General features: G+C 31.8%; 1 pseudogene; it reads right to left on the bottom strand.

The window, feature by feature from the left end:
• Positions 1–13,816: 13,816 nt before the first annotated feature.
• LOC149193277 (putative UPF0481 protein At3g02645 pseudogene) lies at positions 13,817–15,861 on the bottom strand (annotated as a pseudogene).
• Between the last annotated feature and the right edge of the window lie 211 nt (positions 15,862–16,072).

Genomic DNA, 16,072 nt, shown 5'->3' with positions numbered 1-16,072 from the left:
TGACCAATGAAGAATTCCAAAAACGAAAAGACTATATATATATATATATATATATATATATATATATATATATATATATATATATACAAGAAAATATTTAAGAGAAAATTGTAATGTTCTTCAAAAGGGAAATAATTTCTTGATTGGACAATCACATATATGGAGGACCTACTAAATATGTGATATATATGTACGACGGAATAGAATATTACCATAAATTGTCAAAAAAAATAATCAATCACAAAAATAAGAAAGTAGGTAGAATAACTGGAGACTATCAAGTTGAAAATAACAGTGATAATGGAATTTTACATGTCACAAGAAACTATTAAAAAAACATGAAAGAACCCAGAAGAAGAAAAATCAGACTTACACGCAAATGGATAAGAGTAAAATGAATCAAAGATAAAATCAAGAGTGAAAACATGTAATCCCTAAGGTAGAATTGTAATATGCCATAAAAAGGGAAAGGAAATCATTGATTGGCATCAATCTTAAGAATGAAATGGTATCAAAATTGTATGAGATTAGAGATCATTGTTGTTGTTTCGTTAGGAACTTCATAAATTCAATTTTTAATTAACCAAAATTACCATAAAAGGGATTGATTGGAATGATTGAACTTGATAAAATTGGAATGTTGATTGAATTTCCTGGAGTAGCCTAACATAGTGGAAAAGAAAATTAGGTTTGAATGGTGCTACCAAAACTATGAAGGAAAATCCATAAATTCGACTTTTATTTGTTGATATGTTGTTTTAATGTGTGTGTGTGTGTGTGTGTGAATATGTCAAAATCAATGAAAATAATTATACAAACATGTGTGTTAGTACATCCCATGCATATACAAACGCAAAGGGAAAATACTCCATAGTTATATACAAGAGTAAGATGGATATAATATTCATAAATAACATACAATGTGGGCAAAATTGAAAAAAAAAACTCAAGAGAGCAAGTTAAAGAAAAATAACGGATAATGGTAAAGAGGAAAATAAGTTTTGTATATATGTGAAGTTACATTATGTTTTTTTGACTTTGAAGCTTGAGTATGTCAATATACCCCTTAACTATCTATGTGCTATTATGGATTCTTTATTTTTGTTTCCTCATACTTTTGTGGGATTATGGAAATGTATGAAAAGTAGTGTTAGATAACCATTATGAAATTGATTAAATCGGAGTAGAATTGATAATAATATAATAACCATGGAAGTTGCAAAGATAGTAGGTTGTCCTGCACTTATGTATGTATGAAAAATGTATATTTTATATGATGGTATCAAAATAAAAACATAAAATACAATGTTGCAAGTTGTCCTTTGAATTGTATTACCTTTGTGTAAGTGTTATCAAAGGAAATTAGAAATTTGATATTTTTAATTTCATATTAAACAACATCCATCTCACTAACATAGTCGTGGAGAAATGTACCAAAGGAGCTATTGTATTATGTGATGCTATACTTATGTTGCTAACATTGTTGAGTTCATGTGGATAGCTTTTTGGGTGTAGGTTAAAATTATTTTGCAGGATCCGTAAACAAAAATGTAAGGAACCTATTAAGCATGTGTGGAAAATGCTAAGTAATGAGCGTGACTTGAAGATAGTAGTAGAGTTATTCTGGAATTGAGCCATTTCTCAAAACACAGTGCAATAGAAAGCGCTTTAGCACTATGGAAACTATTATGAAAAAAGAAAAGAGAGAGAGAGAAAAGCAAGATGAATTTCCTATCTATCTTTCGGAAAGATGGAATTAAGGGAACACTGAGGACGGTGTTTACATCAACGGGAAAGATGTAACAACTGTTTACCCTTCTTTTTGAACATTTATTTTTTTAGATAATGAACTATTATTGGATTGGATGGATATGGAAGCGATGATGAGATTTATGTGATGATGTAATTATTTTATTATTATTCAAACTCATATATAAACTTCTTGCAAATATTTAGGAAAGAGCACTAGAGTTTAGAAGACTTATTTCCAACTTATAAAAAGTTTTTGGTGGTTAAGTCCACATGATGGACCTTCCATAAAAGTCTCCTAAAAATCCATAGGAGAAAAAAAAACTTAACATAATGGGAGAGAAATATATTGCTAATCACTTAGTTGGAGAGAAATACTAAGTGGCGTGGAATAAAGAACTATGGGAGAGAAAGGTGTGCTTAAAAGAAAAAGATTTTTTTTTTTTGAAAAATAAAACAAAGGGCTTAGGCAAAAGGTTGTAATACCTAAAATAAAGATGCTCCTAAAATATGCTTACAAGAAAATATATAAAAGAAACCACCTAGGAATCAAAGGGGTTGTTGGTTCTTGTAGCAAGAATATCTTAGCTCAGTGAGAACTCGCATACGTAGTTCATGGTCGAGAGGAATGTGTTCAGTTCTTTAATGTTTTCCAAGGAGAAATTATAGTTATATTTCTATTTGTTTTTATAATTGATATCGATTGGTAAATGGATATGTATGCTGTAGAATAATAGATGAAGTGGATACCGTATACATTGTATATTTTTTAGTCCTGCACGCATAGTAGAAATATTCTCAAGTCTGTTAATTAAAACTATATAAAATTTTCTTTGTGCATGTATAAAAAATAGGTCAAGTAACCATTGTTTATATATGACTTTCTTTATGCATGAAAGTACTAGAATATGCAAAAACTGGAAGAAGCATTCAAATAAATTTTGCATAAAAGATCATATGACATACATATAATATTTGTGAATTTAGTATTGTTTATGTAGACATAAGAATCATATGAAAAAATATGGTAGATGCACACTTAGATTTCATTCTCTTTGATGTGCATATGTGTCTAAAAGAGGAAAGAATGGATTCAACTAGTTGAGAAGACTAACTATAGATATTAGGGAGTATTTGATTAATATTAAAGAACTTTAGATCAAGGCAACATATGAGTCTGTTCTTAGCTTCTTATTAATCTTGTATTTTCCATGTAACAAATAAGATCGATATTGGTAGTTGGAGGAAAAGATGCATGAAAGAGATATATAGTTGGTTAAAAAAGTAACTAAGAGGAGTTTATTATAATCATATATAGGTTAAAAATTTTCTCTATGAGATATAAATCAGAAGAGAGTTAAAGTATCAAGTAAGGAAACACGGAATAAGAAATAATTCAATGTAAATTCATAAATTTAAAGTATGTATATGGGTCACATTTTCATTAATGGAAATTCATTATAAGCGGTTAAGAAATGAGAACTTAAACCAAAAAAATGTCATGGAGAAAGTAACAACTGAGGTGAGTAAATCGATAGCAGGTTAGAGTCGTTCCCTAGCTAGGAGGGGGTTATACAAAAGAAAGCACAAGATTATACATTCCATAAACACATAAAATTGTATCGATAAATCCATAGTTTGTAATGTAAGTAGATACATTCACAACAATGGATTTTCCTTGTTGGTCAGTAGAAGTAAAAGAAGTTCGCCATGAACTGAGTATATAAACTACAATTTATTTATTCATCTAATTTCTACCATAAAAAAAAAAATCAAATATTTCATAGAACCATAATTGGGACAAACCTTCATTTTAGGAAGAAATTAAGAATCAGAGTCCAATATGTCTCATATTAAGAGAATTAAATAATTCAAAATCGTTTAAACAAGAACTTCCATAATATGATAGGAAAAACAAAAATTTCGGCAAAGTCAAAATGATTTTATGGTCGAGTCTCACCACTAATTACAAGTAAAACATTTTAAGCTTAAAGTTAAAAAAATAGAATACCTCCTACAATGGGTTCCATTGCAAAATTAAACGTAATGAGATGATACATTATCTACAAGATAAAGTAAACATGTTGCAATGTGTTGACCTCTGGCATACACAATTCAAAAGAATAATTACTCTAGCATTGTGAAACTAGAAACCTAATGCTTATACGCTTAGCACGTCGCTTATGCATGATGTTCATACCTGTAATGACCCAAATCGAGAAGAGGTTAGAACTAGGTTGAGAATATATATATATTATATATATATATATATGCACGAAAAAGAAAAAAAAATGAACCTTTGTAGTGTGTAAGTAGGATATCCATTATATATATATAACCTGAGCATTAAGATGATTTTTCCTCCCGTCTCGAGACCTGCATAATAATAGGAGATAAGTGAGTGTTAGTCAAGTCATAAGCATAGTTGATAAAGAAATACAACCAAACAAAATGAAATTTCTTTGGAAATATTTGATAAACCCATGAAAGCAATAACATGAAAGAAATATTTTACTACAACCCTTATGATTATAATGTCCATAACAAAATCATCACCCCCATCATGACAAGTTACCCTCACCTGAAGTGAAAAGAGGGTTTGAGAAATAATGGTATTCCTTCCAACGAATGGAGATAATGGTGTAAGAAATTGGAGAGGAGGAAATAAGGTGCACACGAAATCGTGCTTAATAGGAGATATGTCCATCTTACACTTTCGATAAGGGTTAACCCTTAACAAAGAAAACAAAATTTATAGCCCAATCCAATTAGAGTGCTCAAATTCAAATATCAAATTCTAACCCGAGACTTTGGCAACAGAGACTGGGGTTTACATCATTCCTCCCAAAAGGGAAAAGGAGTGATTTTGCATGCACCCTGGTTTAGAGAATATTAGTATCCTTATATAAGGAAAGGCATATAAATATCTTAAATAAAATCCAGAAACATTAGGAACAAAGGGGATTAGGAGGAGTCAAGAAAACTCTAAGTGTTAATTTAAAAACCATCCTGTAAAGAATAATAAAGGAAATTTTCACCTAGACAGATGGTCGTAGCCACATGAGGGTGATTCTTTAAAAACCCTAATAAAGAAACCACGCATGGAGTTTACGTGTAGATATAGGTGGGCTAAATGAAAGAGAAGATAAAAATTAAACCCACGGAATTACCTGTGTTCATTGGAGACAAAACAAGTTATCCATGATAAAAAATTTGAAATCAAATTAAGGGTTGTAAGATATAAGTCGTAGTCTATGAACTTGCAATACAATTTGGGAATGAATTTACTAGATGGGTCACTACACTCTAAAAAGTTAACCTTTGTGGAAGGAGGAGGAAACCCCAAACGAAGGATACCCCAAACTCAAACATTTAGTCTTAGCCACTAGGGGGTTATGATTCTTTTATGAATCTTACCATGAAATTATCAATACAAGTCACGATCTACAATACACCCAAATATAGCTAAAGACAGTGGTAAAATAGAAAACTAAAAAGGGCAAGAAATACAAGAAAATAGAGAAGAAATATTAGACCTCATTTCCATGTGAGCCTCATATTTTCTCCTTGAGATGACGAGCGCCTTGACAGCGAAAGTTATAAGTGTAAGAGAGGCCAAATGGACATATAAAAATGAAACAAATGCAGTGATGTCTTAGAACCCTAGAGCAACGCTCTGTTGACTGCCAAAAGCAAAAGAAAGTTGAATGTACAAAGGGCCACTAGAGTAAATTGTTAGGGTTTCTCAAAACAAAATCTCAACCCTTGGGTGTACCCCATTTGATCCCCATCTTTGAATGAATAAGTACCATGTTAGACATGAATCACATGGGAAGATCCATGTGGATCACATTGGAAGTGACAAGTGTAATCGTACACTAGTATTAAACCCTAAGAAATTCCATTATTCCACATATACACTATTATTGAAGAGTGCAAGTCATAAAAGACTAGAACAAAGTCAACAAGGATATTGATTTGAATCATAGCTAGACCCGGACATGTTCTATGATATGCGTTAGAGACAAAGTTTGAGTGTGAACTCATATGTGTGACATGGGTTATCAATCCCGAAGAAGTACTTTAGTTAAGATGAAATAATATATTTATACCATCTAGCTTGATAAAACGAAGATGAAACCATTAAATAAAGATAAGGTATTTTACCTATATAAATCACAGATGAAAACCCCATACTTCATTATTAGAGCGACATGAAAGTTAAAATGGTATAGCACACCTGAAAAAGATAGCACTAGTAACTAGACATTGCCTAAAACAAGAAAACAACAAAAACGATGTGGAAGAGAGCTACATGACAATCTCTCCCTTGTTGTGCTAACATTTAGATGTTTACACTTGTTGATAACCATTACAACATCTCCTCTATGCTAAACTATAAAGGTTAAGCCTATGATACTTTCAATACAATTTTACATGTTGAATCTAAATGCAACTAATTTTTGGCCTTTTAGGTGTTAGGGTGTGGTAGAGGACCTCCATTCTTATTTCTTGGAAGATTATGAATTTCTTCGAAATGCATGCTCTATATACTATTATTACTCAAAATGTTCAAAAATTGAGATTGAACTCCCTACAATCTTGCCAAAAGATCAAAGATTATGAATTTCTTGAAATTTCATTCGTTATATGTTATTATTACTTGAAATGTTTGAAAGTGAAGATCTATTCTTCTCTTCAAAATACACTATAATTAATCAATTTAACTAATTTACTTGAGAATAATTCTAAAATAATTTAGATGATTTATAAATTATTTGAAATTACATAAAAAATAACTATATAATAACATGAAATCATTAACTAAATAAAATATATATTGAGAAAAACATATATAATGAGTAAAGATAAATACCAAACATTAAAAAAATTACATAATAAATTACAATATTAGTAAAATTTATACCCTTATACATTTCCACATATTATTATGAATATGGAGATTGATTCTTTATCCACACATTTTTAACTTTTGAGATGAATATTACCCACGTGTTTGGAAGACAATAAATTTATCATATATTACTTTGTAATAACTTTACTGGGACATAATTTCTTTATTATTTGTGTGTAATTTAGTTATTTCTGTATCATTTCATTATACTTCTTTATCACGGGTAAAAGTAAAGTATAGAAAATATAATTTTTCATAATTATTAAATTATAAATAATACAAAAATGTAATTTTATAATAAAAATATAAATGGTAAACAAAAGAAATGAAAATAAAAGTAAGTTATTTTACATTACTCTCTGTAGTCACTAACTTGTTATCTCTTAGATCAACAACTCGACACCAATATTGTTACATGTTGTGAAGCTTTTGACCAATGTACTTGGCTAGATCTAAATACAAAGGAAAAATACTAGGGTTTTAGCATAAATTAGTAGTTGTTGCTACTCAAGCACCTCTTAGCTTAGTGAATTCAGCCAAAGGAGTTGGAGGTAGTTGGAAAAGGTAGGGTACCAATTTGTATGATCTTGTAACTCTGAAATCTTTGGGTTTAACTCTCAGAGAAATTTTTTCAGTTGTCAAGTGCCTATATGATATAGAGAATAATTTCACCAATGTCATACAAATGATTAGTTTGGCCCGATTTTTTTTTTCAGAACCATAATGCTACAAACCATGTGGGTATTAAATACCCTTTTTCCCTAGGTTTTGATCTACACTAAGAAAATATGGGGTTTCCATCATAGGATTCTCCTTGCATCTATGGTGAGGATATTACCTCAGCTTAGATGAATTTTATGGGGTTTGTGATACCAATCTCACGGAGATGTTTCTGCCTATAGTTCAAAGGTGCATATTTGGTATCTTCATTCCATGTTAGAATATAGGACTAGCTCGAAATCCCCATTGGTTATTTTTGGCTCCTTGATGGAGGTAGGTACCTTCAACACAAGAAATGACTACATGAGTACGTCATATCCATGGACAAACTAGTTTATTTAGTCTCAATATTGCATGGGATAGACAAAGGTTAGGGTGCCTCCACATATTCCCAACCTAAATACTTTAAGGATCCCATAAAGCTAGGGCTTTCACCTCAAAACCCCAAATGCCTCTTAGGGTCAGAATTTGTTGTAGATCAGGCTGAAGACACTCCTCTTGAAGTGCATGATCTTGTAGCCAACTTGGCTTCTGCATATTATACATGATAGTGCTTATTTTTCTATTTAATGGATTTTGTCCTTCGATCTCTGTGCTTCAAGACTAGGTGAATCAACATTGGTCTACACTTACAAAATTGTAATTTACTTGAAAGAATCTTTCTGGTATTTTTCAGAAACGTGGAAGACCATTAGAAAGTGTTTGATCAAGGTTTTTGGTTTTGAGGAGAAGTTGGGATTTCATTTCAAACACGGTTTCCAAATTTTAGTCCTCTCTCCATGACATATATGGCCACTCCAAGCTGGGAAAGTTTACAAAACCTACCCATTAATTTTCTTCTACTGGACATCTTAGTCGAATCCATTAAAATAGACAATGAAATGCTTGAGAAGGGAATTTTCACATTTGCACACATATGTGTGGAACTATATCTCACTAAAGGGTTTCCAAATAAAACCCTCCTTAAGTGGATGGATAGAGTTTATTTGTAGTCAGTGGACTATGAGAACACTAGCTTTCGATGTAGGAGATGTCAATAGCATGGTCACCTTCAGAGTCTCTGTCTTTTTCCTCAAAGAACTTCTCCCCACCTAAATCTAAGGAAAAAGAATCTCAGTTGGTAGCAACCAAAGGAAACAAAAGGAACTAGGAATCCTACCAAGTCGCTTCTAGTAAATCCGCTCAACAACATATAGAGTCAGTCAATTCGTCAATTGGGGAAGTCGTAAGGTTGACTAAAAACATAAGAAACTTAGACATAATTTCGGATTCCTTGAAGAGCAAGCACAAATGTTCCCATGAATAATATCACGTGGTTAATGATAAGGAAGCAAAAAATATTAAAGAACCCCTAGTCATGGAAGTGTCACAAGGAAATGCAATCTTTGTACCTCATTCATCTATTCTTCATAACTCTTTGGAATAGATTGATATCCATAAAGGAAACGAAAAACCTATGATAAATTATAGGTAGTAGGTGATCCATGAAAGATGAGATGACATAGTCTATTATTTTGAGGTAATACAAATCAACTTACAAAAAATAAGTCATTTTAATTAGTATGTTATTTTTCTATGAAAAAAAAATTATTTAGATTTTGTATATTTTAAAAGAAAAAATCGAAAAAGAAAAATATTTTGATAAATATGTATATTTAGGAACATTTGTAAAAGGAAAAGGGTATACACATTAAGACTTTTAATATTTTTATTATTATATCTTAATTTATGTTTTCAATTTTTGAAAATGTGAAACTTAAACTTTGTTGGAAACATTAAGATTAAAAAGGTAGGCTGAAAAACACCTTACATGAATATATGAGAACCAATTTTATAATTAATTTTATTTTTCCATTATATTTAATTAAACTAGCATGTCAAAAATAAATACAAAATTTCAAAATAATTTTAATTAAGTTACAATTGTGAACATTAAGAATATTAAAATAAGAAACTCAATTCACAATAATAATTAAAAATATTTTAATAATATATTTTTATTTTCTATATATATGCTTATTAGGTAATGTGAGAGGTGACAAGTTTTATTTGTAAGTTGAGTAACATCCAAAGGCATATAAATCATCAAAATTACTAGATTAGGTTTTGAATTAGTGACATTTCCATTATATAGTGATTTAGCTTAATAAGACATATAAATCATCAAAATTACCAGATTAGATTTTGAATTAATGACATTTCCAATATAATGATTTAGCCTAATAAATTGTAGCCATATATTCTATTCCTCATAATCTACTTTATTTCAAATTTTTAATTGAATTAAAATTTCTAAATCTATATAAAAATTAAATAACATTTTAATTAATATACAATTCCATCATTTATAAATACATGATTTATAAATTACTTAAAATTACATTAAAAAAAGCTATTATAATAAAATGAAATCATTAACTAAATAATATATATATATATATATATATATATGAAAAAACCATTTATATTGAGTAAAGATAAATACCAAACATTAAAAAAATTACATAATAAATTACAATATTAGTAAAATTTATACCCTTATACATTTCCACATATTATTATGAATATGGAGATTGATTCCTTATCCACACATTTTTAACTTGAGATGAATATTACCCACGTGTTTGGAAGACAATAAATTTATCGTATATTACTCTGTAATAATTTTACTTGGACATAATTTCTTTATCTATAATATATATTTATTATTTGTGTGTAATTTAGTTATTTCTGTATCATTTCATTATACTTCTTTATCACTAGTATTTATTAAATTTAATTTCAAATATTAAAAGGAAAAAAAATTATAGAAAAGTATAATTTTTTATAATTATTACATTATAAATAATACAAAAATATAATTTTACAATTAAAATATAAATGGTAAATAAAAGAAATAAAAATAAACGAAAGTTATTTTACATTATTCTCGGTAGTCACTAACTTGTTATCTCTTAGATCAACAACTCAACACCAATATTGTTGCATGTTACGAAGCTTTTGATGAATGTACTTGGTTAGATCTAAATACAAAGGAAAAATACTAAGGTTTTAGCATAAATTAGTCATTGTTGCTACTCAAGCACCTCTTAGCTTAGTGAATTTAGCCAAAGGAGTTGGAGGTAGTTGGAAAAAGTATGGTGCCAATTTGTATGATCTTGTAACTCTGAAATCTTGGGGTTTGACTCTCAGAGCAATTTTTTCAATTGTCAAGTGCCTATAGGATGTAGAGAATAACTTCACCAATGTCATACAAATTATCAGTCTGGCTCGATTTTTTTGTTTTCAAAACCATAATTCTACAAACCATGTGGGTATTAAATACCCTTTTTCCCTAGGTTATGATCTACACTAAGCAAAGATGGGGTTTCCATCATAGAATTCTCCTTGCATCTATGATGAGGATATTACCTCAGATTAGATGAATTTTATGGTGTTTGTGATACCAATCTCACGGAGATGTTTTTGCCTACAGTTCAAAGGTGCATATCTGGTATCTTCATTCCATGTTAGAATATAGGACTAGCTCAGAATCCCCGTTGGTTATTTTTGGCTCCTTGATGGAGGTAGGTACCTTCAAGAAAAGAAATGACTACATGAGTACGTCATATTCATGGAAGAACTAGTTTATTTAGTCTCAATATTACAAGGGAGAGCCAAAGGTTAGGGTGCCTCCACATATTCCCAACCTAAATACTATAAGGATCCCATAAAGCTAGGGCTTTCACCTCAAAACCCAAAATACCTCTTAGGGTTAGAATTTGTTGTAGATCAGGCCTAAGGAACTCCTTCTTTTGCAGTGGATGATCTTGTAGCCAACTTGGCTTCTACAGATTATACATGATAGTGCTTATTTTTCAATTTAATGGATTTTATCCTTCGATCTCTGCACTTCAAGACTAGGTGAATCAAAATTGGTCTCCACTTGCAAAATTGTAATTTACTCGAAAGGATATTTTTCATAAATGTAGCAGACCATTAGAAAGTGTTTGATCAAGGTTTTTGGTTTTGAGGAGAAGTTGGGCTTTCATTTCAAACACGGTTTCCAAATTTTTGTCCTCTCTCTATGACATATATGGCCACTCCAGGCTAGGAAAGGATACCAAATCTACCCATTAATTTTCTTCTACTAGACATCTTAGTCGAATCGATTAAAATAGAAAATGAAATTCTTGAGAAGGGAATTTTCACATTTGCACACATATGTGTGGAACTATATCTCACTAAAGGGTTTCCAGATAAAACCCTCCTTAAGTGGATGGTTAGAGTTTATTTGCAATCTGTGGACTATGAGAACACTACCTTTCGATGTAGGAGATGTCAATATCATGGTCACCTTCAGAGTCTCTGTCTTTTTCCTCAAAGAACTTCTCCCCACCTAAATCTTAGGAAAAAGAAACTTGGTTGGCAACAACTAAAGGAAACAAAAGGACCGAGGAATCCTACCAAGTCACTTCTAGTAAATCTGCTAAACAACATGTACAGTCAGTCAATTCGTCAATTGCGGAAGTCCTAAGCTCGACTAAAAACATAAGAGACTTAGACATAATTTCGGATTCCTTGAAGAGCGAGCACAAACGTTCCCATGAATCATATCACGCGGTTAATGATAAGGAAGCAAAAGATATTAAAGAACCCCTAGTCATGGAAGTGCCACAAGGAAATGCAATCTTTGCACCTCGTTCATCTATTCTTGATAACTCTTTGGAATAGATTGATATCCATAAAGGAAACGAAAAACCTATGATAAATTATAGGTAGTAGGTGATCCATGAAAGCTGAGATGATATAGTCTGTTATTTTGAGGTAATACAAATCAACTTACAAAAAATAAGTCATTTTAATTAGTATGTTATTTTTCTATGAAAAAAATAATTTAAATTTTGTATATTTTAAAAGAAAAAAATTGAAAAAGAAAAATATTTTGATAAATATGTATATTTAGCATCATTTGTAAAAGCAAAAGCCTATACAAATTAAAACTTTTAATATTTGTATTATTATATCTTAATTTATGTTTTCAATTTTTGAAACTTTGAAACTTAAAATTTGTTGGAAACATTAAGATTAAAAAGGTAGGCTGAAAAACACATTACATGAATATATGAGAACCAATTTTATAATTAATTCTATTTTTCCATTATATTTAATTAAACTAGCATGTCAAAAATAAATACAAAATTTCAAAATAATTTTAATTAAATTAGGATTGTGAACATTAAAAATATTAAAATAAGAAACTCAATTCACAATAATAATTAAAAATATTTTAATAATATATTTTTATTTTCTATATATATCTTTATTAGGTAATGTGAGAGGTGACAAGTTTTATTTGTAAGTTGAGTATCATCCAAAGGCATATAAATCATCAAAATTACTAGATTAGGTTTTGAATTAGTGACATTTCCACCATATAGTGATTTAGCCTAATAAGACATATAAATCATCAAAATTACTAGATTAGATTTTGAATTAGTGACATTTCCAATATAGTGATTTAGCCTAATAAATTGTAGCCATCTATTCTATTCCTCATAATCTACTTTATTTTAAATTTTTAATTGAATTAAAATTTCTAAGTCTATATAAAAATTAAATAACATTTTAATTAATATACAATTCCATCATTTAAAAAATAGAGATTATAAATATTAAAATAAAAAAATTAGAACATGCAAACATAAGGCTTATCTTAATTTTGAACTTACATATTTTACACTTGTACTATGGTGATGGTGATTATTATTTTTACATATTTTACACTTGTACTATGGTGATGGTGATTATTATTTGATGTTTAGAAAGTAAAAAATTAAATCACGACTTTTTAATATTTTGTGTCAATCATAAAAATATTTTACAACTTGTACAATGGTGATGGTGATTATTATTTGATCTTCAGAAAGTAAAAATTTAATAAAAAAAATGCTCACTGTAATTTTGTAAACCAAACTTAAAACCAATATAAAAGAATTACATTCCTCACACATATATGAGTATACACATATATGAATATTAAGGAGATTTCGCCTCTCAAAGTTAGGGTTTGTAATTTGAATTAAAAAACACGTTGTACCATGATGATGAATAACTAAAACCAATACCATTTATTTGACCTTGAAAAGTTAAGAGAATCATTAGAACTCTTTAATATTTTATATTTCTTAATTAAACAAAAGGGAGAGAAGGTACCATGATGATGAATAACTAAAACCAATACCATTTATTTGACCTTGAAAAGTTAAGAGAATCATTAGAACTCTTTAATATTTTATATTTCTTAATTAAACAAAAGGGAGAGAAGGTCTCCAAAATCACTGTATTTTGCGGCCCAAACTCAAAACCGACATAAATTAGATTATGTCCAACATATATGAGTATTACGAGGATTTGGCCTGTGAAATTTAGGGTTGGTAATTTGAATTGAAAGGCACTTTGTACGTTTCTACAATTAGAACTTATAGTCAAGGAAGTTTTGAAAATTTAGGGTTGGTAATTTGAATTGGAAGGCACTTTGTACGTTTCTACAATTAGAACTTATAGCCAAGTAGGTTTTGAATCAGAGAGGTGCACAGTATGTGAAATGCCAGGGCTGATGTTCAAACGAATTTCACATTGAGCAACTCTACTACAACGACGGCAAGGAGGCCGGGTACGGCGAAAACACAGCAGAAGGAAACAGGCACCTTGGAAAGCAGATGGAAGCGGCAATCCCGTATTGGACTGCGGTGCAGTACTAAAATATATACAATACATGGCAACCAAACATACCTTTACATTAGGGTTCAAACTGGTTGAACCACTTCTTGCAATCATAGACAGAGCAGAAAGCCTGCAAACAAGTCACCGCCAAAAGTATCGCTGCAGCTACCAGAGAAAGGAATTTCCACGACCCAAATATGTGTTTGTTCAAAAACTCCACCACAACAACATTCCATTTTCTGTTATAATGCTTGTTAATGTCCTTTATAACCTTGTCCAGATATGTAACTTTTGTGAGACGAACGCACTTACCCATGCTGTTCCACAGACTGGCAACATCTCCTTCGCTTTGGAGGTGGTTTGAAATAATTCCGCTCTCTTTCAGCAATCTAACATCTTCTTCGCTGTCGATCATCCCGTTCATGAAATCGGTGTATCGTGTGAAAACCAGCGCACCTGGAGCCGCAGAAGCTTCAAATGCCACCAGATTTCTCAGGATTACCTCCGCGTTGGCATCCAACCTTACTTTGGGGAGGTAAAGCGTGGCAGTCTTCTCATCAAATTGTATTGTGGTGAGGTCGCCGTCGGTAGGAACGAATTTGAGTCCCGCATAATATAAATCTGCCACAGACGGAATAGCTAGTTCATCTCTCGTGGGCGGTATAAAATTAACAGAGGATTCTTTGCCCTTCTCCTCTATTTCTCCGTCTCCTCCGTCCTCAGATTTGATTTCATCTTTATCGACAAAATCAGCCGAGGGTTTCTTCGAGGCGCTGAGAACGGGTAGATTCTCAATAATAGAAAAAAGACGTGAGAGCAACTCTGTCACAAATTTAATCGGACCTACCTTAATAGAGGAGAGAGTCTCCCAAAGCAAACTGAAGGCCTGTGTAGCTCTTGACACGACCTCGGTATCAGGCGCATCGTTTCCTTCCTCGGTTAAACTTGGACTCTGATTGCTGGAAACAGGGACGACAGCGTAATACAGCACCTCGAGCACGTGCCCTTTTTCGTTTATATGGAGCTTTGAATCTTCAGGCAAGTTGAAGATGAAAGGCGATAATTCTTGGCACACAAGCCGCAGCAGGCTGGATAGCCTCTCCTCTGCCTTGGCTTTAGAGCCCAACTGCAATTCCAAAAGTGTTTGCAAAAGAAAGAGCGGCAATTGATTTTCCAGCATCATGAGATCTCTGAAAATGGAGTTGTGGGTAGAACCGGTGCCAGTCGGATGTAAGACTCGTCCCATATCCTTCACGTCCACGTCAGAGCTTTTGTCGGCGTGTCTGACATAAAATTGCAAACACTCGAGAAGAAAGACGGCGTCCAGGGCCATGATCCATGCCAAGGTTTCCTCATTATAGTCGACGAACTTGTGATAGCAACTCCGGATTTGCCAATCGTGCTTCCTAAATTCCTCCACAACAACAGCTTCGAACTTGCGGCCGTTGATTCTTTTCTGAAATCTACGAGCGGCTGCCAGTTTGTAGCGCTCCATATGGTGGAGCTCTGATCGGCAGTGGTGATAGGGGCCGATAGAAACGGATTGAGGTGTGTACGCTTCGGGCTTCAGTGCTAATAACTCTTTCGGGACATTAAATATTGACACACACAAGTCCTCCTCCTCTGCTTGATCTTCTTGCAGTATATCCAGGCTTTTCTTGATCTGAATAACCCAATCATTCTCATCGACCCTCACTTGAACGGTAGTGTTGGATTCCATGTTTCGAAGTCGGAGTAAATAAGCTACAATAAAGGAAATGAGAAAACTAGAAAATATACCTCCGAGAGAGCTGGGGGACTGGGCGGCATCATATGGAACTCATCTGGTAGATAAATAGAGAGGTTGGAGGCCTTAGCACGTAAGGCATCCTTTCCCCTGATCTTCCAAAGTATCTTCACGTGTGTCCTTGCCCGCGACAGTGACCTGGACTTTCTTGCCAGGGCAGTGGAACAAAAGGTTCTGCTTTTTTGCCACCTGGAGTC

Source organism: Pinus tabuliformis, chromosome 2_2 (assembly GCF_031772625.1).
Source record: "Pinus tabuliformis cultivar Carrire ecotype Pingquan chromosome 2_2, CPIR1, whole genome shotgun sequence".
NCBI classification, from domain to species: domain Eukaryota; kingdom Viridiplantae; phylum Streptophyta; class Pinopsida; order Pinales; family Pinaceae; genus Pinus; species Pinus tabuliformis.
This window is presented reverse-complemented; position numbering and strand designations above follow the sequence as displayed.